The sequence below is a fragment of the Pseudochaenichthys georgianus genome, unplaced genomic scaffold (assembly GCF_902827115.2).
Source record: "Pseudochaenichthys georgianus unplaced genomic scaffold, fPseGeo1.2 scaffold_437_arrow_ctg1, whole genome shotgun sequence".
NCBI classification, from domain to species: Eukaryota; Metazoa; Chordata; class Actinopteri; order Perciformes; family Channichthyidae; genus Pseudochaenichthys; species Pseudochaenichthys georgianus.
In genome coordinates this window covers 48,245-56,019 of record NW_027263002.1, presented here as the reverse complement: position 1 = coordinate 56,019, position 7,775 = coordinate 48,245, and the positions used below count along the sequence as shown (strand labels likewise).

The 7,775-nt window shown below is 47.4% G+C and overlaps 1 long non-coding RNA gene across 1 annotated transcript; it reads left to right on the top strand.

The window, feature by feature from the left end:
- The first annotated feature begins 6,366 nt into the window (after positions 1-6,366).
- Positions 6,367-7,327, top strand: LOC139433427 (uncharacterized). Its single transcript, XR_011642899.1, has 3 exons — positions 6,367-6,453; positions 6,613-6,726; positions 7,204-7,327. It is a non-coding gene; the product is annotated as an uncharacterized lncRNA (long non-coding RNA).
- The last annotated feature ends 448 nt before the right edge of the window (positions 7,328-7,775 follow it).

The following is a 7,775-nucleotide window of genomic DNA, read 5'->3' as shown; positions in this document are numbered from 1 at the left end:
CTTGCAGCGTGGCTGCATTTGTACATCCCCCGTGCACAATCACAGACAGCGCTCTGCATCGCGCCATCGTCTCCCATGCAGATCTGTACAAATAAAGTAAGTACCATGTTTGTTAGCATGCTATAATAGATTGAATGAGCAATAATACAAGGATTGTCCGGATCTGGGGGTGGGAGGGGTTATTTTTCCATAGTTTTGTCCTCTTGTCTGATTGTTGTTATTGTTTGTTTTTTCTGTATTTTTTGTAATTTGTGTTGTACTGGTTGTGATTGTACATTGTATTTTTCTAAATGTGTATGAATACATTTTTGAAAAACATTTAATCAACAATAAAAAAGGATTTGATCAGGATCTAGACTCAGTGTGTAGTTTATTAATTAATCAACGCTCTCTACATTAGGAAAACACATACCGGTGTACCAGAGGGAGTCACACACAGCTGTGCCTAGATAACCAAACAAATTGACAAGATAACCAAAACCCTTGAATCTACACAGCAAATAAACTCAAATGACACAACGAGATGTAAAAGGAGATCACACATACAGTATAGTCGATATAAAACTGAAGAGCAACTAAAACAAAACACGGGAGTTTACCTTGTTCTTGTGAACACTAATGTTATCCACAGCATACACAGAGACCACAAAGTTCTTAAGGAGAAAACTAGTTCCTGAAACAAAACACGTTAGTGTACCTTGTTAGCTAATGTTAGCTAGCTGACATTAACGTTACGCATTGCACTCATATTACTCACCAACATCTTGTAAAGCCGGTCCCGCTGCTTTTACAGAACCGACTAACTCCCCTTTTGTGTATGTATAGCTCTCAACGTGTCCAGACTTGTAGTGATGTTCACCTCGTTTTATACTTTTATTCTCATTCTGAAAGAAACAGGTGAAATTTGCTAACGTGACGGCCGTCTTTGTGATGGTGACGCGTATTGTGCGAGACCAGAGACCTGTAGTTCACTCAGCGGTTTCACACAAAAAAATGTGTAACTTCACAGTTTTACGACACATTTTTATTTTTTTGACTTGCAAAATATTCTTTTAAATTGACAAACATCATATGGTCGGCGAGCGTCTGGTGGCCGGGCTTGCCACGGAGCCCGGCCGGGCCCAGCCCGAAAAGGCAACGTGGGCAACACCTCCGCTTCTCTGTCCCGCGGGCCCACCACCTACGGGAAACATCGATGGGGTCGGGTGCGCTGCCAGACGGGTGGCAGTGAAAGCGGAGGGTCTCGACGGACCAGACCCGGGCGGCAGAAGCTGGCTTTGGAGACGTGGAACGTCACCTCTCTGGGGGGGAAGGAGCCGGAGCTTGTGCGGGAGGTGGAGCGGTACCAGTTGGATCTGGTTGGGCTCACCTCTACGCACAGCGTCGGCTCTGGAACCTTACTTCTGGATAGGGGTTGGACTCTATTCTTCTCCGGAGTTGCTCAAGGTGTGAGGCGCCAGGCGGGTGTGGGGATACTCACAAGTCCCCGGTTAGGTGCTTCGTTGTTGGAGTTTACCCCAGTGGACGAGAGGGTCGCCTCCCTACGCCTGCGGGTTATGGGGGGGAAAACTCTGACTGTTGTGTGTGCTTATGCACCCAACAGCAGTTCAGAGTATTCGGCCTTCTTGGAGACCCTGGAAAGAGTCCTGTATGGGGCTCCTGAAGGGGACTCCTTAGTCTTGCTGGGAGACTTCAACGCACATGTGGGCAATGATGGAGACACTTGGAGGGGCGTGATTGGGAGGAACGGCCCCCCTGATCTGAACCGGAGTGGTGGTTTGTTACTGGACTTCTGTGCTAGTCATGGATTGGCCATAACAAACACCATGTTCGAACATAAGGATGCTCATAAGTGTACGTGGTACCAGAGCACCCTAGGCAGAAGGTCCATGATCGATTTCGTTATCGTATCATCGGACCTGAGGCCGTATGTTTTGGACACTCGGGTAAAGAGAGGGGCGGAGTTGTCAACTGATCACCATCTGGTGGTGAGTTGGGTCGAGTGGCGGGGGAAGCCTCTGGATAGACCTGGTAAGCCCAAACGTGTAGTTCGGGTGAACTGGGAACGTCTGGAGGAGGCCCAAGTTCAGGAGGCCTTCAACTCACACCTCCGGCGGAGCTTTTCGGGCATTCCTGTGGAGGTTGGGGACATTGAACCAGAGTGGTCGGTGTTCAAAGCCTCTATTGCCGAAGCCGCGGTGGGGAGCTGTGGTCTCAAGGTCTTAGGTGCCTCAAGGGGCGGTAACCCTCGAACCTCCTGGTGGACACCGGTGGTCAGGGAAGCCGTCCGACTGAAGAAGGAGGCCTTCAGGGATTTGTTATCCCGGGGGACTCCCGAAGCAGTTGCAAGGTACCGACAGGCCCGAAGGGCAGCAGCCTCATCCGTGGCCGAGGCAAAGCAGCGGGTGTGGGAGAAGTTCGGAGAAGACATGGAGAAGGACTTTCGGGCGGCACCAAAGTTGTTCTGGAAAACTGTCCGACACCTCAGGAGGGGGAAGCAGGGAACCATCCAAGCTGTGTACAGTAAGGATGGGACGTTGTTGACCTCAACTGATGGAGTGTTGGGACGTTGGAAGGAACACTTTGAGGAACTCCTGAACCCGACAACTCCGCCCTCTATGTTAGAGGCAGAGCTGGAGTATGACGGGGGATCAACGCCAATCTCCCGGGGGGAGGTCGTCAAACAACTCCACAGTGGCAAAGCCCCGGGGGTGGATGAGATCCGCCCGGAAATGCTGAAGGCTCTGGGTGTTGAGGGACTGTCATGGTTGACACGTCTCATCAACGTTGCGTGGAAGTCGGAAACGGTACCGAAGGAGTGGCAGACCGGGGTGGTGGTCCCCCTTTTCAAAAAGGGGGATCAGAGGGTGTGTGCCAATTACAGAGGCATCACACTACTCAGCCTCCCCGGGAAAGTTTACTCCAAGGTACTCGAAAGGAGGGTCAGGCCGATTGTCGAACCTCAGATTGAGGAGGAACAATGCGGATTCCGTCCTGGTCGTGGAACGACGGATCAGCTTTTTACTCTCGCAAGGATCCTGGAGGGGGCCTGGGAGTACGCTTATCCGGTCTACATGTGTTTTGTAGACTTGGAGAAGGCGTATGACCGGGTTCCCAGGGAGTTACTGTGGGAGGTGCTGCGGGAGTATGGGGTGAGGGGGTCTCTACTCAGGGCCATCCAATCTCTGTACTCCCAAAGCGAGAGCTGTGTCCGGGTCCTCGGCAGTAAGTCGGACCCATTTCCGGTGAGGGTTGGCCTCCGCCAGGGCTGCGCTTTGTCACCAATCCTGTTTGTAATATACATGGATCGGATTTCGAGGCGTAGTCGTGGGGGGGGGGGTCTGCAGTTCGGTGGACTAAGGATTGCACCACTGCTTTTTGCAGATGATGTGGTTCTGATGGCTTCATCGGTCTGCGACCTTCAGCACTCACTGGATCGGTTCGCAACCGAGTGCGAAGCGGCTGGGATGAGGATCAGCACCTCCAAATCTGAGGCCATGGTTCTCAGCAGGAAACCGATGGACTGTCCACTCCAAGTAGGGAATGAGTCCTTACCCCAAGTGAAGGAGTTCAAGTATCTCGGGGTCTTGTTCTCGAGTGAGGGATCAATGGAGCGTGAGATGGGCCGGAGAATCGGAGCAGCGGGAGCGGTATTGCAGTCGCTTTACCGCACCGTTGTGACGAAAAGGGAGCTGAGCCGGAAGGCAAAGCTCTCTGTCTACCGGGCCATTTTCGTTCCTACCCTCACCTATGGTCATGAAGGATGGGTCATGACCGAAAGAACGAGATCGCGGATACAAGCGGCCGAGATGGGTTTCCTCCGCCGGGTGGCTGGTGTCTCCCTTAGAGATAAGGTGAGAAGTTCGGTCATCAGGGAGGGACTCGGAGTTGAGCCGCTCCTCCTTCGCGTCGAAAGAAGCCAGTTGAGGTGGTTCGGGCACCTAGTTAGGATGCCACCTGGGCGCCTCCCTAGGGAGGTGTTCCAGGCACGTCCAGCTGGGAAGAGACCAAGGGGTAGACCTAGGACCAGGTGGAGGGATTATATCTCTTCGCTGGCCTGGGAGCGCCTTGGGATCCCCCAGTCAGAGCTGGTTGATGTCGCCAGGGAAAAGAAAGTTTGGGGCTCTCTGCTGGAACTGCTACCCCCGCGACCCGACCACGGATAAGCGGGAGAAGATGGATGGATGGATGGAACATCATATGTGTCATTCGTGGCACAATTCAAACGGGATCAAAAGATAACCTTTCTCTCTCCATTGACTTCAATGTATAATTTTACGCTTCCGGGGTCCCATGGAGGCTCCCGGAAAGGGAAGGACTTCGCCTCTCTATTAGGGGCACAGCCCCACCTAGTGTCAGCAGAAAGTATTAAAATAATGATTACAACAAAATGCAAAAAATAAATTTAAATATATATAAAATATATTTTAAGATCTGATTCGTCTGTACATTGCTGTTTTAGTCTGTGTTCTTCTAATTAGTGTCTACAGTGTGTGCCTATTGAGCTGTTTGTTAGAGCCATGTGGGACAAAACCCGATCCTGCCCCTCCCTCTCACGGTCAAAGAAGTGAACGGTGACTGTAAAAACTACACTGCGCATGCTCAGAGTATTTTCCTATTTAATGTGTGTGGCAAAAAATAATGACCATAGGGGCACTGAGCTGCCATCCCCACCATACGTCATCTCACATAATTCAGAGCTGTAAGTACGTGTGCCGCGAAAAGTGTGGTGTGTGAAGAGCAGGTGAAGAGGAGGAGAGAGACGCATCCTAAAACCAGGAAGTAAGCTGCGCATGGCTTCCCTCCACAAAAAAGCATAGAATCTTAGAAAATAGCTCCAAATAAGATCTGTGGGAAACGTAGCTGTTAGATAAATGCACGTTTTGTTCAGCCGGATAATATCCACATGTCTACCCTACTTTTATAATTTTCGAATCATAAATCCATCATTTAGATTTATGATAGACTTTTGAAACTACAAGAAGATAAGGAGGACTTTTACAAAAAAGTAATAGAGATTTTTGTCCAGAAGGATAGGCAAATGGACTTCATCTTCAAGTCAAGGTAAGACCGCCATTTTATTGAAAATGGGATCTTACTAAGAGAGAACAATTCAATATTTAAATGATCAAATTACATTTTTTGGGTATCCTTTTGTTGAACTGTCTGTTTAAAATTAATTGAAGCATCAGACTAAAGAGGCTTTTGAAAATAATATTATATTTTGATTTAGGACAAAATATAATATTTGTAAACCTGAAGAGTCAGTGCCAGTGCCTCACCAGCCATGAACCTCAGAACCTGCAGAAGCTCATATAGACATCTACGTTTTTTGTGCCCCACCACTTTTGTACATATAGAAACGCCACTAAACACACCTACAGCTCCAAAAGCATAATCAGGCTACAGCCGTTGTGTATTTTATTATGTGAAGCACTAGATGGTCTTAGAAAAATATTGACTCCGTGTTTGTAGATATCTACTAAACTACAGCATACAAATACAGAGAGTAATGTAGGCCTGTTATACTGAGTGATATATATTATACACACTGCTCTGCTTTCTGCACGGACCTCACAGCTGTTCTCTCTGGAAACATCGCGTCGCGATGAACGCAGTTTCTAAAATAATATCCAGGGGATGCATGCAGAGCTATCATTGGCTGAGATAAGTCTCCTCGATGCTTGATGCTCGGTCCTCGATGTGCATTTAAGCCCTGGGCCATTCTCACTTCTCTTATTTTTCATTTCCTCGCTCCTCGGTCTCGGTATCACCGGAAGTTGATTTGTCTGCGCCATCTTGAGTAGCGTCCCAATCATAGACATATAAAGAGTAGACGCCGCATTGGCTGCTGGGGCGCAAGAAATACGGCCGCCATCTTGGACCGGTCATCCTACAGACATTCTACCCAGAGACAGCAGAGGTTTCAAGATGCCAGAGCACTGTGCGGCGTATTGCTGTGCAAATCGGCGGACGATTGCGAACAGGGGTCGGGAGATTAATTTTCACAAGTAAGATTCAACATTATTATTGCACTGTATTGATGTCCGCCAGCGAAATCGTAGCCAGCAAACATTATGTGTATGGCCAACTGAGACTTTATAAATCATATGCTGCTGTAACAAGTGAATTTCCCCGTTGTGGGATGAATAAAGTAAAATCTAATCTAATCTATCTATGAAGAAGGAAGAAAATAAGCTTGACCTCCTTCTTAAAAAATGTTTGTGTTGACTCTCAAATCTCCCGTTTTTATTTTGAAGGTTTCCCAAAGACAAAGATATGAGGAAGAAGTGGGAAGTTGCTTTGAGGAGGGAAGGGTTCACTGCAAGCGAGTCATCCGTGCTTTGCAGTGAGCATTGTAAGCAGGACGAGTTTGACAGGACAGGACAGATTGTCCGACTCAGAGATGGTGTTATTCCCTCCATCTTCAGCTTCCCGGTTCACCTCCAAAGAGTAGGTGTATCATCATAAAGCTAATAGCATTCATACATGTAAATATTCTATTATCAATAACAGGGCAGGGTGAAATACCTATCTCTGTGTGTGTGCGTGTGTATATATATATATATATATATATATATTCTTTTCAAGTATTATGCTTCTTCATTTTAGCTGGAAAAGGGCAGGACTACGTCTACTTCCAGAAAAGCTGAAGAGAGCCTGTCTGTGGCCCCTCAGGACGACCCAGAAGCTTCAACCTCACACTCACAACCTCAGCCTAATGATGTGAGTATTTCTATTTTCAACATCATATCATAATGGTCCTAGACAAAGTAAAATCTCTCTTGTTTGTTGCCACTCATATTAAACACACTCACAGATAAACACATACACACACAATTGAAGACATGTTGAACATGCATTCCTGGCACACTCACACACGCGCGCGCACACACACACACACACACACACACACACACACACACACACACACACACACACACACACACACACACACACACACACACACACACACACACACACACACACACACACACACACACACACACACACACACACACACACACACACACACACACACACACACACACACACACACACACACACGCATGATGCTGGCAGTGGCTTTGACAGGTGATGACTATAAGAAAGAATGTGGGCCATACTCTAGTTGTGTCAAAGTGATGTGTGTGAAGTGAAACATCACTCAAACCATGTTCATCCCTCTTTCTAGGATCATAGCTATGTCTCGCCTGCTTCTCCTACTGCTCTTAAGGCCAGACTCAATGAAGCTTTAGCAAGAGTGGAGAGTCTCGAGCGAGAGAGGAAGAATGCCATGGCTAGAGAAAAGAGGGCAAAGACCACAGTGAGGACTCTTTTGGGGGATTTGAGGGAAAAGAACCTCATTAATGAAGAACTCAAAGAGAGGCTTGATTTCTACTCAGGTAAGATGAAAGTAGCACTTTGAAATGCATGTACATCTTACTCTTACACTCTTTATTAAACTCCTTTGTTATTATATGAAGGGGACTTATTAATTTTTTCTCATACAATTTCAGATCTTCAAATAGACTTGAAGGCAAAGCAGGGCCATGAGTACTCAAAGGCCCACAGAGAGCTTGCCCTCACACTCCATCTACATGGTCCAAAGGCATACGAATACCTCAGAGACTACAAACCTTCCCCTCCCTCATCCACATACATTACAAAGGTAGTCTTAATGTTGTTCAATTTCATTTTTGGAAATTACGGTTGCAAATACGTTAAATAGCTACTTCTCATTTTTTTTTTTTACAGGTGGCTGTGTTCGGTGG